At 43.7% G+C, this 19374-nt stretch overlaps 1 protein-coding gene and 1 non-coding gene across 3 annotated transcripts in view; both read left to right on the top strand.

Annotated features, from left to right (window-relative positions):
* The first annotated feature begins 9723 nt into the window (after window positions 1-9723).
* Window positions 9724-9805, top strand: trnas-uga (transfer RNA serine (anticodon UGA)). The gene has a single exon. It is a non-coding gene; the product is annotated as a tRNA-Ser (tRNA).
* A 5689-nt stretch (window positions 9806-15494) lies between these two features.
* The window catches only part of LOC144483578 (uncharacterized), a 210062-nt gene continuing 206182 nt past the window's right edge, over window positions 15495-19374 (top strand). The window contains exons 1-2 of one of the 2 annotated variants that reach the window (XM_078202211.1): window positions 15495-15642; window positions 16472-16660. The gene's annotated coding sequence lies outside the window, so the exon portion shown is untranslated. The remainder of the gene's footprint in view (window positions 15643-16471; window positions 16661-19374) is intronic. The other variant, XM_078202212.1, reaches the window with a different exon arrangement.

The raw sequence follows: 19374 nt of genomic DNA, 5'->3' as shown, positions 1-19374 counted from the left end.
CTTTGTACTTAGAAACTGAGATCCCTCTGTTCCTGACTTTCCTTAAGAGTTTCTCCCTTTATTTCTCCACACTCTCAAAATGAATCAACTCACACTTCTCTGCATTGAACTTCATCTAGTTAGGTGCATTGATCCGAACAGGCGCCGGAGTGTGGCGACTAGGGGAATTTCACAGTAACTTCATTGCAGTGTTAATGTAAGCCTTACTTGTGACTAATAAACTTTACTTTAACTTTACTTTACTTTTACACTCGTCTGCCCAGAGGACAGCAATGGAATCATTCACTCAGCGTCTATACATTCTTCTGAACTCCAGGGTCTCTCAGCCTAATTCACTCAGCCTCTCATCATAGAACAACTTCCTCATTCTGGGGGGCAATCTAGTGAACCTGGTCTGTACTGCCTCCAACTCAAGTTCTATTCTTTCTCAAATGTGGAGACAATAGCTGTACACAGTATTGCAGATGTGGTCTCCATAAAATCCTGTACAATTGCAGCAAGACATCTTTCTTCATCTACTCCAATCCACTTGCAATAAAAACAAACATGCCATTTGCTTTTCTAATTGCTTTAATGGATAATCCCGATTGTGCTCCGAATTCTCTTCAGCATTTTAAAATCCGTCACATTTCAACCTCTCTTCAGCTCTGAAGAAGAGTCCTGCAGACTCGAATTATTAACTCTGTTTCTCTCTCGATAGATGTCGCCAGACCTGCTGAAGTTTCTAGCATTTTCTGTTTTTATTTCAGATTTCGTCCCTCTGCCATCCTCACATCCTTTTCGACACATATTTGTTTTTTTTTTAACTCGCTCGTTAGACTTCTGATTCCCCACCAACTCTCTTGCCATTTAATCATTGCTGCACTTCTCCTTGTTTAGAAATGACAAGAGAACAGTTCCCACTCGATTCAGTGATGAGTGATGAATGAGAAGTTGTGACAGAAAATGAACATCTCCGCCTTCTCCCTGTAACCCTGCACATTCTTCCTTTTCAGATAACAGTCTAATTCCTTTGGAACGTTTCAATTGAATCTGCCTCCGCCACATTCTCCGGCAATGAATTCCACACATTAAGCACTCACTGTGTGAAAAATGTTTTCCTCGTGTTCCTATTCCTTCCCTTGTTCATGATGTTCAAACTGTTCTCTCTCATTCTTCATCATTCCATGAGTGGGAACAGTTTGTCCCTGTTCACGCTGTCCAGACGTCTCATGACATTTAATACCTATAAGTGGAACCCCTGATGGGGTGGTAAGATTGTTAAACCAGTGGACATTAAGGCACTGATAAAACTCGCATTCACTTAAATAACTTTTAAATACGTTTATGAACAAGAAGCAATGTGAGATGCAGTAATTGATTCAAATGAGTAATTATGATTGTAAAACACATATGCTGATATTTTGAATGGATTATTATTGACTTTGAGGAAGTTACCAGTTGGCAGTAAACCAGCCCAGATGACACTTTGTCAAAGGGTCATCTGGACTCGAAACATGAGCTCATTTCACTCCTTACAGATGCTGCCAGACCGGCAGAGATTTTCCAACATTTTCTCTTTTGGTTTCAGATGACAGCATCCGCAGTAATTTGGTGTTATTTTAGAGTTGTACTGTTGCACCTCATTTAGAGTTGTAGGACTGAGAAACCTCACTAATGAAATGGATTAGATACTTTGGAACTGTTTCCCTTTTACTTTTCATTGTCTCTCTATAATCTTCCTACCAGAATGAATCACTTCACAATTCTCAGCTTTGAATTTCATCTGTAACTTGTCCACTCATTCCGTCAACTTGTCTAGATCCTTTTCTGAAGTTTTACACTCCCCTCCTCACAGTTCACAATGCTTCCAAGTTTCACATTGTCCACAAATTCTGAAATTGTGCCCTGTGCACCATTACCTCGGTCAGTAATATATCCTGGCGCATGTTCACAGTATCTACAGCTTGTGTGCATAGCAAACTGGTTTGAGGCTTATAACAGGGAAGACGAGCCGATGCAAATACCTGCCTGCATATTCCACGTAAATGTTGCAGAATTGTCGTTAAGTGAGTTTGTTATCATTGTTGATAGGAAGTAGCAGAGAATGGTTTCAACCCATCGACCTCTGAGCTATGGGCCCAGCACCCTTCCCCTGCGCTACTCTGCTACAGAAAGCCAGCACTCATTGCCAATCCCTAACTGAACTTAAGAAGATGGTGGTTCGCTGCTTTCATCAACTGCTGCAGTCCCTTGGTGTCGGTACAGCCACAGTGCTGTTAGCCTAACAGTCTTTCAGGATTTTGCCACTGCGACAGTGAAGAAGCTATGATGTATTTCCAAGTCAGGACGTTGAGTGGCTTGGAGCGGGGTGGGAGGGAAGGGGGGTGTTTGCAATGCTGGTGCTCCCATGTATCTGCTGCCGCTGTCCTTCGAGACGGTAGAGCTGGTGGCTTTGTGGGTGCAGCCTAAGAAGAGTAGATGAAGAAATATTGCTCCCATTGCCAGAGGAAATAAGGATGGTTTTTAATGCGCTGAGTGTTTAGGACCTGGAATGCGCTGCCTGAGAGGGTGGCAGAGGCAGCATCAAATCAGGGCTGTCAAAGGGGAATGGGATCAGCACCTGAAGTGAAAGGATTTGCAGGGTTCTGAGACAAGGACTGGGAAAGGCATGAACTGAGTTGTTCTTGCACAGACCAGCACACAGACAAAGGGCCGAATGGTCTCCCTCTCTCTGTTGTATCCATTCTAAGATTCTATGGGTAGGAGTGTTGGACTCTTTCTGTATTGCTCTGTATCTGGTGTGACAAATGTGTGTGATATTCATTATAAATCTATCTGAGAGACTTCGAAAATCTGTACACATTCTACATGGAAGATACCTAATTGAAACCGGGCCATTTGTAGTAATTAGTACATGATTTCACACGATCCTCTACTCAAAATCTTCAATGTAACATCATCTGCTTATCTCTGAAATTCATTCTCCATCGTCTCATTTCCGAGATTTCCCTTTAGTTCATCGATGCTAGTCGACTCAACTGCTCCAGGTAATAGAAAACTCCAAGTTATACTGACTACATGGGAAAGTACATTAATATTGATTTCTCTCTGGGATTTAATACTGACATCCAATCATTAATTCCTGTTTGATCTGTCTCTGCAACAGCGACAGTTAATGTGCGTTTTTCCGCTGTACTGCGATTCTGTATTGCGGCCAGTAGATGTCAGCACACTCTGGTAGACTGAAGTTTAGATACAACAGACAAGAATTTTTCACATTATATTGAACCTGGACGGAGGAATTTAGAAATACTAAATCTGTTGACCATATCATTTTGAAATCTACCAGTACGCTGCTTCCCTCTGTATTCATCATTTAAATCCTGATACATCAGCAAGGCGAGGCTTTTTAAGTGAAAGTATCAGTGCCGGGAGGCATTTTATTTTGAACCAAGTGGCATTTTGAATCATTGTTGTTTAGCATCGTTAGAATTTCATGAAGCAACAGTTTAACTATTAGTACAAATCTATTAAAGCATATATTACACAAAGTTTTACCCTATTTATGATTGGGGACGGTATATAGAGAGAAACTTGCTTTCCTTGCTATATATTACTGACCTATATCTGGGTGCACAGGTTTCAATCTCAAAATTTGCCAGTGGTGCAAAACTTGAAAATATTATGAACTTTAGTGAGGAGGATATTGATAATCTTCAAGAATATATAGACAAGCTGGTGGAATGAGTAGACACGTGACAGATGCATTTTAATTAATGTAAGGAAGTGTGAAGTGATACAGTTTGGTCCGAAGATCGAGGAGAGGTGAAATAAAATAAAGGGTTCACCTTTACCCTTCCTAATCCCTATTGCACCTTTACCGTGCGAAGATTCCACAGTCTATTTACCCATTTCAGAACCCATTCAATATCCAGCCTGCAGTCTGCATTGCACCTTCGACTTGTACAGTGATCATTAAACATTTAGCACTCCCACTTTCTTATGTACCTTCACCTTGCAATGTCTCCCTGCTCCGTCTCACAAGCCAGTCAACTTCTCACCTCCACTTTGTCCATTGCCCATGGTAGGCTTATCCTGATGTCGAGATGCCGGCGTTGGACTAGGGTAAACACAGTAAGAAGTCTCACAACACCAGGTTAAAGTCCAACAGGTTTATTTGGTAGCACAAGCCACTAGCTTTCGGAGCGCTGCCCCTTCATCAGTTAAGTGGGAGTTCTGTTCACAAACAGGGTTATCCTGCCCAGTCCCCAATGTGTTTCACTTTGTTCAGTTGTATTGCCCAGATTGCATAATGTTCCAACTTTTCTATTCTCCATTAATAATACATGAATAAACAGAACCATCCCTTGATTAAACACTGTCACCTTTCAATGTTTAGCGGGTGAGTTTCATGACGTGCTGTGTGTGATTTCCGCCTTCATGCTCCGGTACAAATTTAGTCAAAGGAAAGTTATCCAAATGTATCCTCAATTCCCCTTCTCATTCACAAAGAACTGAGCGGGTGATGGATACAGTTTCAATAGTCGCTTTAAAAGATAGAGAATGGATTTACAAATTTAAAATCCAAGGGTGACATCAATGCCTGAAGTGGTTTTCAGGCTGTGGCGACGAGAATAACAATGCAGATGATCAATCTGAATTGTTCAAAATCATAGAATGGAGCATCCATTGTGGATGAAGGGAAACTTTAAACTGTGCAGCTGTGCTGTGCTTCAGAATCTTGTTTTACAGAAATCTCCATTAATCAAAAGTTGTGCCTCAGCTACTGAGCATTTCCAGCATTTTCTGTTTGTGTTTCAGATTTCCAGATTCCAGCTTTGTGTTGTGTTCTGTGCAGGTGTTTAACTGGAGCAGGGAACGGGTTCTGATCAGCCCTGTGACAGGTAGAGTAGAATGTGTCTCCCGACTATCAAACCTGCGAGATTTGACTCCAAGCTGTACAGGAGAATAAGAAAGAGAGAGAGGGAGGATCATTCTGTGATGGACAGATTTCCTGTATAGAGGACAAAAACAGCTGCTTCAACAGACACAACATGTCTCAACATGACTTGCAATCAATAAAGTCGCTCTTAACAGTCCTTGACATTTGAACTATGAGATTGTTGAACTGACCAATAGTTTCCACATTGTCAAAAATCCATATATGGACAAGTAAAGTGAACTTCCAGCACACGGCTCTGTGACTCAATGGATAGCACGTTGGACCTCGAAATAATGGCAAGTCAGCCATTCAAAGGTTGTGGGATTGAGAGCCAACAGAGTCGGATTTTGGATCAGGTTAGTCGCAAACAGTTTGCTGCTTCATTGATGTGATTCAGCTTCGGCACCGACATTTCCTGCTCTGCCATCTCTCCATGCTGCTTCTGTTTACTCGGCTCCCAGGGAAACCACTGACTCGAAAATAAATCGCAAGTCCCAGGGCCTTTCTTAAAGTTCGACACAACATTCGCTGGTTGGGTTAGAAATAGTAACATGTTTTTCAATTAGATATTTCGCTTCTTTTGGAAGATAAAGATTTTAAAGTACACACAGACACAACAACAACTTATAAATAACTACAATCTATAAATAAATATCAGTGCCCTGCAACCTGGTGGTGTTAGTCTGATGTGTCTGCTGCGCTTGTACTTCTGGGCTGTAGTGGTCGTGGGTTTGGAAGGTGCTGGCAAAGGAGTCTTGCTGAGTTGCTGCAGTGCATCTTGTCTATGGTGCACACTGCTGCCATTGTGCGTCGGTTGTGGAGGGAGTGATTTTTTATGCATGGGAAGCGAATGAATTGGGATGCTTTGTCCTGGATGGTGCCAAACGCCTGTAGTGCTGTTCAAGCTGCATTCACCCAGGCAAGTTATCTCAGGAAACCAGATGCTCCGGTTTCCTCTCATAGTGCAAAGGTGAGCAGGTCATGCTAGATTGCCCCTTGGTCCCCAAGGTGTTCGTATTAGCAGAGTGGGTGTGTGGTGCAGCAGGGATAGGTCCTGTGTGCGATTCTCTGTCGGAGAGTCAGGACAGACTCGATGGGCAGAATGGTCTCCTTCAGCACTGTCGGGATTGTGTGATTCTAAGGCCATTTGACTGTGTTAGAAATTTCCTGAGAAAAAAATGGAAAACTAGAATTTACAGCATTGGGTTTATTGCAGATTAAATGTTTTTTGCTGCAAGATGATAAAAATACTTAGGTATTGTAACTTGCGCTGTTGCAAATATCACTAGAAAGGAATATAAGGCCCTGCTGGGATTTGAACCAAGGATCGAGTCTTTTTAGGAGGCAGGCACTTTTAACCAACTAAGCCACAGAGCCTGATACTGCTACTCCTGCCAGAGCGGAATACTGCAAATACGTGCCAGACCTGGTCATATTTGTGAAAAAAGCGATACCACCAGATCTGGAACGTATCTGTGAAAATAGAGATAGTTCACATTTCAGATGCAGACCTTTCACGGGAATGACCGGTTCTCTCTCCACAGATCGATTCATGAAAGAAAAATAACTGAATCCCACAGTGGCCCATCAAGACTGCACCGATTTCCCTGGAAACCTTTCAAATCCGCCTTTCCCCGACACCCGCCCACCAGGGTCTCAGGGGAAGTGTTCCTCAGGAATTCACAAAAGAAAGCACATCAGACGGAATCACACACATCACTCTTCCACTCAACATTGAGTGGTTTATCGTGAGCTGGTTCCACTTACTGTTTTCAGGCACGCATCTGGTATAAAATTAGCCGTGTTCAGGATGTGATTCATACACACAGTTTTCTGCTCTGAAGGCAGATGTGCTCCTTCTGTGGCACGAGGTGATTTTTTAAAAAATACTTCATTCATACGGGATATGTGTGCCGCTGGCCCGAGAAGCATTTATTCTCCAAATTACTTATCTTTGAGTAATTGGCGATGAATTCAGACTTGAGCCACTGCAATCCATGTGTTGTATGTGCACATATACTCCTGTGAGGGAGGGAGTTCCAGGATTGTGAGCCAGCCATGGGAACGGCGATATGTTTCCAAGTTCCATGTGGGGGTAGGGCCTGGGTGGGATTGTGGTCGGTGCAGACTCGATGGGCCGAATGGCCTCCTTCTGCACTGTAGGGTTTCTATGATTTCTATGAAGTCAGGATGGTGTGCGTCTCGGAGTGGAACTTCCAGGTGGTCGTTGTTCCTCAGCATCTGCTGCTCTTGTGCTGCTCGGTGAGAGATTTCTTGGGTTTGGATGGTGCCTCCCGAAGGAAAACAATCACCGTCAGAAGTGGGATGGGAACTCACAACACCAGGGAAGACTGCAACCTGTACGCAGCACCTTAGACCGCCCGGCCATCCTGACTACATTGACAAAACCTCTGCACAAACTGATTTGAATTCCATCTTCATTGCCATTACATTTAAAACTCGATGTGTTTTTTTCCATTTTTGAACCCCAGCCTGGATCTGAGTTCCATCCTTCCCCAAACTGAGGAGCTTCTCATTGCTGCATTGCTCTGTTTGCTCAAATTAACAAAGACCCAATCCCCGCCCCACCTGTTCCTTACACAAAGGTGTTGAGATTGTAACATCTGAGCAACGTGGAGTATCCAATAGGAGAGTTACATCCTGGCGACAGGAATATCTCTCCGCAGCAGCTTTCGGAGCCGCTGAATATTTCCAGCATTTCCTCTTTCTGATTTTGTGCATTTATTACAGGAGTTCATTTACTGACAACACAAAACTTGTCTCTTGGACGCAACGCATAACACAGGTTTTCTGTGATCTTCACACAGACAAGTTCACTCTTCACTTTCCAACACACATGCTTTAAAATCGGCTGTTTTCACACTCAGCACCTTGCGGCATTGCCTTCAACCCTCACCCCACCCTCCACCCGACCACCAGGGTCTCAGAGGTACAAGTGCTTCTCAGGAATTCACAAAAACAAGGGGATCACAGTGTTTCTGAGGGAATATAAAGGGTTAATCCACACTCACAAACAGACTGATTATGTGAGAACCTCCCTCTCTCTCTCTCTCCCTCACACACACACACACCACCACCACCACGGCAAGTGGTGAAATTTAATAAAAATAAAATTCAATAAAAACATCTGGAATTAAAAGTCTGATTACCATGAATCAATTGTCTTAAAAGCACACAACTGCTTCAGTAATGTCCCTTCAGGAATGAATTTTTACCTGGTTTGGACCTGAATGTGTCCCCCGACCCTCAGCAGCTTTGGTGACTCTAAGCTGCCCTCTGAGGTGACCTATCAAGCCGCTCAGTTCAAGGGCAATTTGGCATGGGCAATAATTACGGGCCCAGCCAGCGACACCCACATCCCAGGAATGAATAAAGAAAATAAATCGGTGATTCAAAATGAGGGGATACAGAAACTCAGTTGCAGTATCAAAGATTGACAGATGCAGAATTAATTTACAAACTATGTTTCAGTTCCGGAAGCTGACAGTCGGAACAAGTAACTTCTCCACACACAGTTCAACTGATCAAATCAGAAAGATCCCAATCCTCATTGAGCAGCAGATAATGCAAAACACAGTCTGAATACAGACAGATGCACCTGAGAAAGCATTCCTTCTGGTTGCCTCACAGCTTGGTCTGGCTCCTGCTCTGTCCAAGACCGCAAAAAATCTACAAAGTGTCATAAACAAAGCCAGTTCATCACGCAAGCCAGCCCCCCATCCATTGACACTTCCCACTGCCTTGGAAAAGCAGCCAGTTTAATCAAGCAGCGACACATCCTGGACATATTGTCTTCCACCGGCTTCCGTCGAGAAAAAGGTACAAAAGTCTGAGGACAGGCACTAACCAACTAAAGAACAGTTTCTTCCCTGCTGCCATCAGAATTTTGATTGGACCTATCTCGTATTAATTTGATCTTTCTCTACAAGTTGCTATGACTGTAACACTACATTGTGCACTCTCTCCTTTCCTTCTCTATGTATGGTATGCTTCGTCTGCATAGCATGCAAGAAACAATACTTTTCACTGTGTACTAATGCATGTGACAATAATAAATCAAATCAAATAAAATCAAAGAGTATGACACAGATATAAAGGTAAAGTCGCTGTAGTCGCAAATGACCAGAGCCTGCTCCTCCTCTCAAAGGGGAGAGCTTACTGGTGGTGATTTAGCCTAAGGATTACCACACCTCAGGCGAGGGGCAAGGTTGAGAATTTCCAATGTGCTATCTAATAGCACATCTGCATTTTCTTTGCAATAAATTTGCATCAACGTCTTGATTTCGTTTTAAATCCGAGGATACTGTGCGGTTCTCACAGGCTATCCTGTCACCTTCAATTATTTCAACACATGTTCACACATTTCCCGCTGTTCCTGCACCCACTTTTGGCATTATACGCTTCATTTTATATTGACACTACGGTCTTCCCACCAAAACGCGTCACCTCATTCTCCATCTGCCACATGTCATCCCATTCCACCAAGCTGTCTGTGTCCTTTTCGAGTTTTTTTCTGTAACTCTTTTCACACCCACAGGACGCCCCAAAATATTTCACTGACAACAAAGTATTTTTGAAATATAGTCAATGTCCCAATGCTGAACTTTTGATGTGTCTGTTCGACAACGTCAGAAATTCCCATATGGGGATGGGAAGTAACTGATGTAGGTGTGGCTCTGTGACGCAACGGAGAGCGTCTCATTCTTTGGTAAAACATTCAACGGTAAAGCTTGAGGGAATCAGCTATTAATAAGCTGGTAAGTGAGCTGGTGGCTACAGCTGCGATGGCCGAGTGGTTATGGCGTTGGACTTGAAATCCAATGGGGTTTCCCTGCGGAGGTTCGAACCCTGCTCGCAGCGAGTGTGTTAAAAGCTGTTTCTTCTCTTCAGCCATTTCTTGAAAACTGGTTGCCATTCCTATTGGATTTCGTGAAGGCATCGACAAAATATTGAGTGAAGTGATGGAAAAGAAAACAATAAGAATAGCAGTTTTATTTTTGTATTTTGGGAGCGGATCGTGGCTCTGGGAGGTGTAGGGTGTGAGGACATGAATAGGACACGGTTCACCGCCCAGTTAAACGCCGAGGGAGCGGGTGGAGGCATCCTGGATTCAGGAAGTTGGAGTCCATGTCAGGAGTGCCGTTTTGGAAAGAGGAATCAGGGAAACAGTTGTGACTGAGGTGAAGAAACTAGGAGAATGGGGATGGGGTCCTTACAGGGAGCGGGGTATCAGGATCTGTACTCAACAAAGAACAAAGAACAATACAGCACAGGAACAGGCCCTTCGGCCCTCCAAGCCCGCGCCGCTCCCTGGTCCAAACTAGACCATTCTTTTCTATCCCTCCATTCCCACTCCGTTCATGTGGCTATCTAGATAAGTCTTAAACGTTCCCAGTGTGTCCACCTCCACCACCTTGCCCGGCAGCACATTCCAGGCCCCCACCACCCTCTGTGTAAAATACGTCCTTCTGATATCCGTGTTAAACCTCCCTGCCCCCTCACGCCCCCCCTCCCCCCACACGCCCCCCGCCCCTCACTTTGAACCTATGACACCTCGTGAAAGTCACCACCGATCTGGGAAGAAGCTTCCCACCGTTCACCCTATCTATGCCTTTCATAATTTTATACACCTCTATTAAGCCTCCCCTCATCCTCCGTCTTTCCAGGGAGAACAACCCCAGTTTACCCAATCTCTCCTCATAGCTAAGACCCTCCATACCAGGCAACATCCTGGTAAACCTCCTCTGCACTCTCTCTAAAGCCTCCACGTCCTTCTGGTAGTGTGGCGAACAGAACTGGGCGCAATGTTGCAAATGCAGCCGAACCAACGTTCTATACAATCGCAACATCAGACCCCAACTTTTATACTCTATGCCCCGTCCTATAAAGGCAAGCATGCCATATGCCTTATTCACTACCTTCTCCACCTGTGACGTCACCTTCAAGGATCTGTGGACTTGCACACCCAGGTCCCTCTGCGTATCTACACCCTTTATGGTTCTGCCATTTATCGTATAGCTCCCCCGTACGTTAGTTCTACCAAAATGCATCACTTCGCATTCATCTGGATCGAACTCCATCTGCCATTTCTTTGCCCAAATTTCCAGCCTATCTATATCCTTCTGACGTTACTCGACGTGTGAGTCGGTGGGGTTTTAATTACTGGCGGTCAGTCTATCTAGAATTGGAGACAGAGAGGTCAAGGAAGGTTAGAGAAGTGTCGGAGATGGACCATGTGAAGGAGCGAGGGTGGAAATTGGAAGCAAAAGTTCCAGCTGTAGACGAGAGCAGGAAGCGGCACCGATACAGTCGAAGATGTAACAGAAAAAGAGGTGCGGGAGAGGGGCCTGAACAGGACTGGAACAAGGGATATTCCACATGCTCCATCAAAGTGACTGTGGCCTAACGGATGAGGTGTCTAATTTCCAGTGCTTTCAGTGCTGCTACCTGAAAATTACGGGTTCAAGCCCGGTCGCTTTATACAGAAATCTGGTGGAATCTCCTGGAAACCGAGCTCTCGCCCGTTAACTGCAATCCACTGTTCCTTCCAAACATTGCAAGGAGCTTTCTCAGATTCCTTTCCTTGTAACTTTGTTCATTTAATTCTCACTCATCTTAGTATTTTTAAATTCGAACTGTTCCACAATATCTGTTTGATCTGGATAAATTATTGATGTTCCCAACGAGAACAAAATGCTTTGTATCAATCGGCTAATTGAAATTCTGTGGCGGGAATTCAAATCTCCTCAGGAAGAGGTTTAATAATGAACTGAATGAACTGCTTTTGTTTACAGGGGTGAAAGGTTTGGTCACTGGGCACTAATATTTGGGGATAGGGAGTAAATCCCACCACGGCAGCTGGTGAAATTAAATTCACTGATTTAAGACATAGAAATATGGATAGAAAACAGAAACAGGAGTAGACCATTCAGTCTAAATAAACCTGGAATTGAAAGCAAGTTTCAGTAATGGCGGCCTTGAAATTCCCGTCGATTGCTTTCCCACAGAAAACATCTTCACAGAACAACAGAGAACATTTCACACCACAGGCAACACCTTTACAGAACAGAGGAAACTTCTGCTTAAGACTGATCATATTTACACAACCGAGAACACATTTACACAACAGGGAAGAATTTGACAAGAACCACAGTGAAGATCTGTCAACGGCAGAGTCCCAGTTCCGCAGCGGAGAGAACAGTCACAGGAAATGCATTTCAAACCAGGGCCTATCTTTGTATAAAAGAAAACACATTTTCATAAATAATTAGTATCTTGCTGCTTTTCTCGGCTCCTTTTCTGTCTGTTATTGTGTGTGTGCCCTGAGAGCCTCTTACTGCTTTTCTGTGTGTCTTTCTCTATCTGTTACATTCGAGGTGATGTTACGTGTTATTCGCCCGCCAGGGTGAGCTTCTTGATTTCAACCAATAGTTGTCTGGCTCCCGCGCAATAGTAATAGGCAGGAAGCGACCGCGCTTCGGAGCAGAGTGGCACAGCGGGAGCGTGCTGTGCTAATAACTGAGAAGTTGCTGGATCGAAACCATCCTTTGCTATTGTATTCTCACTCGTATCAAAAAGACGTATTCCGCTGCTGTCCAATTGCATATCAGGGTTTTCTTGACAGTAAATTTGCTTCGTCATCTTGATTTGTCTTACCGTGGGTGATACAGCGCATTTGTCACAGGTTCAGCTCAGTTGGCTGGATAGCAGATTCAACCAACAGCTCTGGATCAATTCCCGTATCGGTTGAGATTATTGATACAGGCCCCGCCTTCTCAGCCTTGCTCCCCGCCTGAGCTGTGAATCCTCAGGTTAAATCATCACCATTTCGCTGTCCACTTTGTTGACACCGAGAATCATCTCGGACCATGGGCTTGCTTTAAGGTTGCAAAATGCTAAAATATGATCTGTGCGTGGAAACCGGAAGTATACCTAAAAAATCATTTTATCATAATTTGAAATTTATAATTTCGGACACAATTGTAAACAATCAATTTCCCAGAGACAAAATCCAAAGACCAACTGTAGTAAAGCGCCGTGAGCCTGATGTGATTTGAACACGCAACCATCGGATCTGGGGTCAGCCGAGCTACCGTTGTGCCACAAGCTCGCGCTAACGGCTTTTTTTCGACATCTGGCTCATTTTCTGTGAATTGACAATCAAACAGGTATCAGAGAGGATAACTCTCTCTCTCTTTACTTTCTGTGGATTTGAATCGAATGGAAGCGAACCGAGATTAACGAGAGGGCAGAAACACAACATTATCCTGCGGGAGAAATGCGTTCTTTCTAACGGGTGTTAAGAACAGGACTGTCAGGAGGCACAGACAAAGGAGAATGGACCCACTGATCATTTGTGTAAAGTGTTCATGAAAAGATCAGCCATGATCTTATTGAATGGCGGTGCAGGCTCGAGGTGACAAATGGCCGACTGATGCTCCACACTTTTATAATCTCATATTCTTCTTTGGATCCAATACTATTTAATTATTTTGTAAGACATGATTGGGCCACTTTCCAGTTATGTTTACGTGCCAGAAAGGAATGTATAACTCTTTCATTACATACAACTATGCCTTAAATATGAAACATTAAATATTAGCCATTGCCTATCGACCGTTATGCCATTTTATGAATCTATTGATCCGTAATCTATTTTAGCAAACTCACCTCTCATAACTTCCTAGTTTACTTTATTTAGGTTTGGGATTCTCGTTCAGGATTGGATCTGAGTCATGCTTCTGGACTGATGGGAGATGTTCCACAAAGCAGTCATTCAATCTACCAATGCAGAGCACATCATTAGCAGTGAAATTTTAGAAAAAATATAATGTTGCAAAAGCTAATTCTCCTGCATATAGACACTGAACTGTGAGGAAAGATAATGCGGCCTTCCATTCAGGAACTTCTGATAGTTCTTCCCTTTCCTCAACCAATCCTCTCACCGCTCTGTGGTTGGCAGGGTTCTCAAGTGTGTCGCTCCCATGTCCCACACGTGGAGCATTTCCAATCAGTTCACAATGATGATGAATTTCTGATAAAAGTTTCTAGTCACCTGCCATTTTCATTCTGCATCTCACTCTCACATGGATCATTCTGTCCTGGGTCTTTCCTGGTGTTCAGAGCACCTCTCCTCCATTCAGATTTTTCTTACTTTATGTATCTGGTGATTATCCCTTTCACTGTGTAACTAATTCTTATTATTTAATGCATCTGTGCATGTCACAGATATTCCATTTCATTCTTTTTCACATGAGCCCCTCTCCTCTCCATTTGCCTGTAATGTATTACATTTCTAACTTCAGACAGTTCTGATGGGCAGATGTTGATCTGAAATATTTGCTATTAACTGTTTGTCTCTGCAGCAGCTCACTTGTTATGTAATTACAGAACTTCGAAACTAAATTCATACTTCCTGCATTCATACCGTTTGAAGTCAGTACGAAGGTTGAGAGGAGTTTTCAGAGAGGTGAGTAAAGTCGTGATCAGTTTCAATGGAGTAAATTGAAAGAAAATGTTTCTGTGAACCACTGGCACGGGTTCATTGTGAATGATATAAAAGAACAAAGAAAACCGTCAGGGAACACATTTGTCGTTACATTGGGCAGCAAATTGCTGTGATCTTGAATATGATGCCTGTAATAGAAGCCAATTAGAATGAAAAGTAAATTCAAAATGTCATTGGACAAATAAGGATAGGAATACATTTTGAGGCTGTATTTTAGATAAGAGGAAGTATTGCACGAAAGGGCGAGGAAATCTCTTTCGGAATGCTGATGGGTTTAAATTTAATTCCTTGTGCTGTTTTATTCAATGTAATGGTGGCCTGTGTAACTAAGTAAGAAGTCTCACAACACCAGGTTAAAGTCCAACAGGTTTATTTGGTAGCAAATACCATAAGCTTTCAGAGCTTGCTGCTCCTTCGTCAGATGGAGTGGTCTCTGTTCTCCAACAGTGCACAGACACAGAAATCAAGTTACAGAATACTAATTAGAATGCAAATCTCTACAGCCAGCCAGGTCTTAAAAGGTACAGATAATGTGGTTGGAGGGAACATTAAACACAGGTTAATGAGATGTGTATTGTCTCCAGACAGAACAGCTGGTGAGATTATGCAAGACCAGGGGCAAGCTGTGGGGGTTACTGATGATATGACATAAATCCAACATCCCGGTTTAGGCCGTTCTCATGTGTGCGGAACTTGGCTATCAGTGTAACTAACCCAGGAAGAGTTTTAATAACACCAGGTTAGAGTCCAACAGGTTTATTTGGCAGCAAATACCATTAGCTTTCAGCGCTCCGAAAGCTAATGGCATTTGTGACCAAATAAACCTGTTGGACTTTAACCTGGTGTTGTTAAAACTCTTACTGTATTTACCCCAGTCCAACGCCGGCATTCCACATCATAATTAACCCAGGATGCAGCGCGCGGGTGAATACGGTCTATCTCATTCAGAATGGTCCGCACGGCGCAGCTGCCGTTCGGCCGCGTCCACGGAAACCGTCTGTCTGCGCGGAGCATGCGCGGTGCGGTTCCCGGAAGTTCAGCGGGGTCGCGCGTGGACGCAGTAATACCGAGCCGGAGGTCGGAGCAGAGGCGCCCGGGTCCGGCGGACGTGCGGCGAGGGAGCCGGGGGAGCGGCATCATGAAGCGGATGGTGCAGCGAGGCCATCCTCACCGCCCCATATGGAACAGTGTGAGTGAGAGGAAACCGAGAGCAGTGGTTAATGGTTGTTTCTCAGACTGGAGGAAGGTTTCCAGTGGAGTTCCCCAGGGCTCGGTGTTAGGAGCCCTGCTCTTCCTGATATATATTAATGACACACACCTTGGTGTACAGGACACAAGCTCAACATTTCCACACGCCACCAAACTTGGAGGCATTGGCAACTGTGAGGAGGAAAGTGGGAAACTTCAAAAGGACACAGGCAGCTTGGTGGAATGGGAGACAAGTGGCAGTGGGGAAAGTTCCAGCACCGATTGCCCCGCGGGTGCCCCTGGGGAGCATGCCCACTCTCAGTGCCTGGGCAAGTCAGTGTGTTGGATAGAGCGCTTTCTGGGTGCAGAGAATTGTTTTCATTCATGTGATGTGTTCATCACTGGCTTGGCCAGCATTTATTGCACTAATTTCCCTTGAACTGAGTGGTTTGTTAGGCCATTTCAGAGGGCATTAAAGAGTCAAAAACATACTGTGGGTCTGGAGTCACAGGTCGGCCAGAACAGGTCATGTGGGTGGATTTCCTTTCCTAAAGGGGTATCAGTGAACCAAATGGGTTTTTACAACATGGCCATCATTAGACCTTTAATTCCAGATTTTAATTGAGCTCAAATTGCACACTGTGCTGAGGTGATAATCAGTTCCCATTGAATTGCACTGGACCTCTGGGTCACTCATCCAGTGACAATACCACTACACCATTACCTCCTCATGTGGGAACTGTGACCGCCACGAGCAGATATCAGCAAGTAGTTTATTGTAGGCTGATTGTCAGTGAGCTGAAACATGAACTCTGTTTCTCTCTTCACAGATGCTGCCTGACCTGTTGTGTATTCCAGAATTTTCACCTTGTTTCAGATGTCCAGCGTCCACATGATTTCACCTGTGAATTATTGCAGCTGTTGCTCAGAAAACTGAGGCCTGAAATAGACAAATTAAGAGCGATTTTGAATCAAGCTGGATGTTGGTTTTGGAATTCGGCCCCTCAGTTTCTGTGAAGGTATGTTTTTGTTTGGGTGACTTTGGTCTGTAGAAGCAGGAGAAAGTGATGGGTTTAATTCTGAGTAAATTTGAGAGCAGTAGGGTCAAAACACTTCTGATCAAAGATCATTAACTGTGTCTTGTACAGTTAAAGAAACATTGCACACTCACATACAATAAGTGTTGGACAGAGAATCAATTCCACATTGAAATGCAGGATCAGACTGAGTTAATTCCACACTGAAAACTGTAACAGAGACTGAGAAAAGGAGTTAGTCCCACACACACACTACCAGAACATAAGAAAAAGGAGCAGGAGAAGGCCATTCAGCCCATCAGGCCTGTTCTGCCATTCAGTAAGATCATGGCTGATCTGATTGTGGCCTCAACTCCACTTCAGTACCTGTCCCCATAACCCTTGATTCTCTTGTAGCTCAAAAATCTGTCTAACTCAAGATTGAATCTATTCAATAACAAAAATTAAGGTTCCCTTAAAATAAGTAATTCCTCCTAATCTCCATCTTAAATTGGAGATGCTTGATCTTTAAACGGTGCCTCTAGTTCCAGTTTCCCCCTACACATTGCAACATCCCAGTCAGCATCTACACTGTCAAGCCCTTGAGAATCTTATATGTTTTAGTACGATCCTTGCTCATTCTTCTCCACTGAAAATTGGCCAGACTTGTTTAATTTTTCCTCATAAGGGAACTCCTTCATCTCAGGAATCAGCCTCCACTCGCTACAGTTTGCTAAGCTGACAGTGACCCACTTCCATACACTAACAGACACTGACACAGACATTATTATCAATTGATTGAGTCAATTCCACATCTACACACAGTAATAGTGTGACAGAGTGTTAATGCCACACTGCAGTAAAGGATAAAGAATGGAGAAGAGTTAATTCCAGCTTCATGTCCAAATCAGAGATGAACAGTGTTAATGCCCCATTCACATACAGTAATAGAGAATAACAGATAGAGAATTAATTCTATATTCACATACGCTAACAAAGATGGACAGAAAGGTAATGGCTAAATTCAGCACAGTCCCAGATGATCATCGGCTGCTCTCTCCTTTCATGAATATCCTCAGCTGGTACAGGAATATGAACCCACGCTGTTGGGGTTGCTCTGCATCACGGTCCCGCTGTCCAGCCAACTGAGCAAATCAACCCCCAGGGTAGGACAGAGAACAAAGAAAATTACAGCACAGGAACAGGCCCTTCGCCCTCCAAGCCTGCACCGACCATGCTGCCCAATTTAACTAAAACCCCCTACGCTTCCGGGGACCATATCCCTCTATTCCCATCTCATTCATGTACTTGTCAAGATGCCCCATGAGAGGTAATTGCAAACTGAAACACAGGAACAGAGACTGGCGAATCAATTTAATGCCACACTCACTTGCACTAATACAGGCTTATTATTAATCATATTATTAATAATTATTAATAATAATATTAATAATTTATGAGATGGGAATAGAGGGATATGGTACCCAGAAGCGTAGGGGGTTTTAGTTAAATCGGGCAGCATGGTCGGTGCAGACTTGGAGGGCCGAAGTGCCTGTTTCTGTGCTGTAATTTTCTTTGTTCTTTGTTCTCTGTCCTACCCTGGGGGTTGATTTGCTCAGTTGGCTGGACAGCGGGACCGTGATGCAGAGCAACCCCAACCGCGTGGGTTCATATTCCGGTACCAGCTGAGGATATTCATGAAAGGAGAGAGCAGCCTATGATCATCTGGGACTGTGTTGAATTTAGCCATTACCTTTCTGTCCATCCTTGTTAGCGTCTGTGAATATAGAATTAATTCTCTATCTGTTATTCTCTATTACTATATGTGAATGGGGCATTAACAATCAGAGAATTAATCCATCCTCAAATAAACTGACAGGAAGAAACTCACTGTAGTTCTTCCCTGAAATACAGTAACAGAGACTGACAGAGTGAATCGTGCTCTCATGTACAGATTGACAGATAGCGGGAATGAGTTAACTCCACATTCTCATACAGTAACAGAGATGGACAGATAGAGTGTGAATTCCACACTCTAATGGTTCTCACTTGAAGAATTCTTCTGACATGCATAGAGTCATAGAGGTTTACAACATGGAAACAGGCCCTTCGGCCAAACTTGTCCATGCCGCCCATTTTTAAAAAAAAACTCAAGGTAATGCCAATTGCTCGCATTTGGCCCATATCCCTCTATACCCATTGTACCCATGTAACTATCTAAATGCTTTTTAAAAGACAAAATTGTACCCGCCTCTACTACTACCTCTGGCAGCTTGTTCCAGACACTCACCACCCTCTGTGTGAAAAAATTGCCCCTCTGGACACTTTTGTATCTCTCCACTCTCACCTTAAATATATGCCCTCTAGTTTTAGACTCCCCTACCTTTGGGAAAAGATATAGACTATCTAGCTGATCCGGGCCCCTCATTATTTTATAGACCTCTATAAGATCACCTCCTACGCTCCAGAGGAAAAAGTCCCAGTCTATCCAGCCTCTCCTTATAACTCAATCCATCAAGTCCTGGTAGCATCCTAGTAAATATTTTTTGCTCTCTTTCGAGTTTAATAATATCCTTCCTATAATAGGGTGACCAGAATTGCACACAGTATTCCAAGTGTGGCCTTACCAATGTTTTGTACAACTTCAACAAGACATTCCAAGTCCTGTATTCAGTGTTCTGACCAATGAAACCAAGCATGCCGAATGCCTTCTTCAC

The sequence above is a fragment of the Mustelus asterias genome, unplaced genomic scaffold (genome assembly GCF_964213995.1).
Source record: "Mustelus asterias unplaced genomic scaffold, sMusAst1.hap1.1 HAP1_SCAFFOLD_76, whole genome shotgun sequence".
NCBI classification, from domain to species: Eukaryota; Metazoa; Chordata; class Chondrichthyes; order Carcharhiniformes; family Triakidae; genus Mustelus; species Mustelus asterias.
The sequence above is the reverse complement of the archived record's forward strand: the minus strand, read 5'-3'. Positions and strand labels throughout refer to the sequence as shown.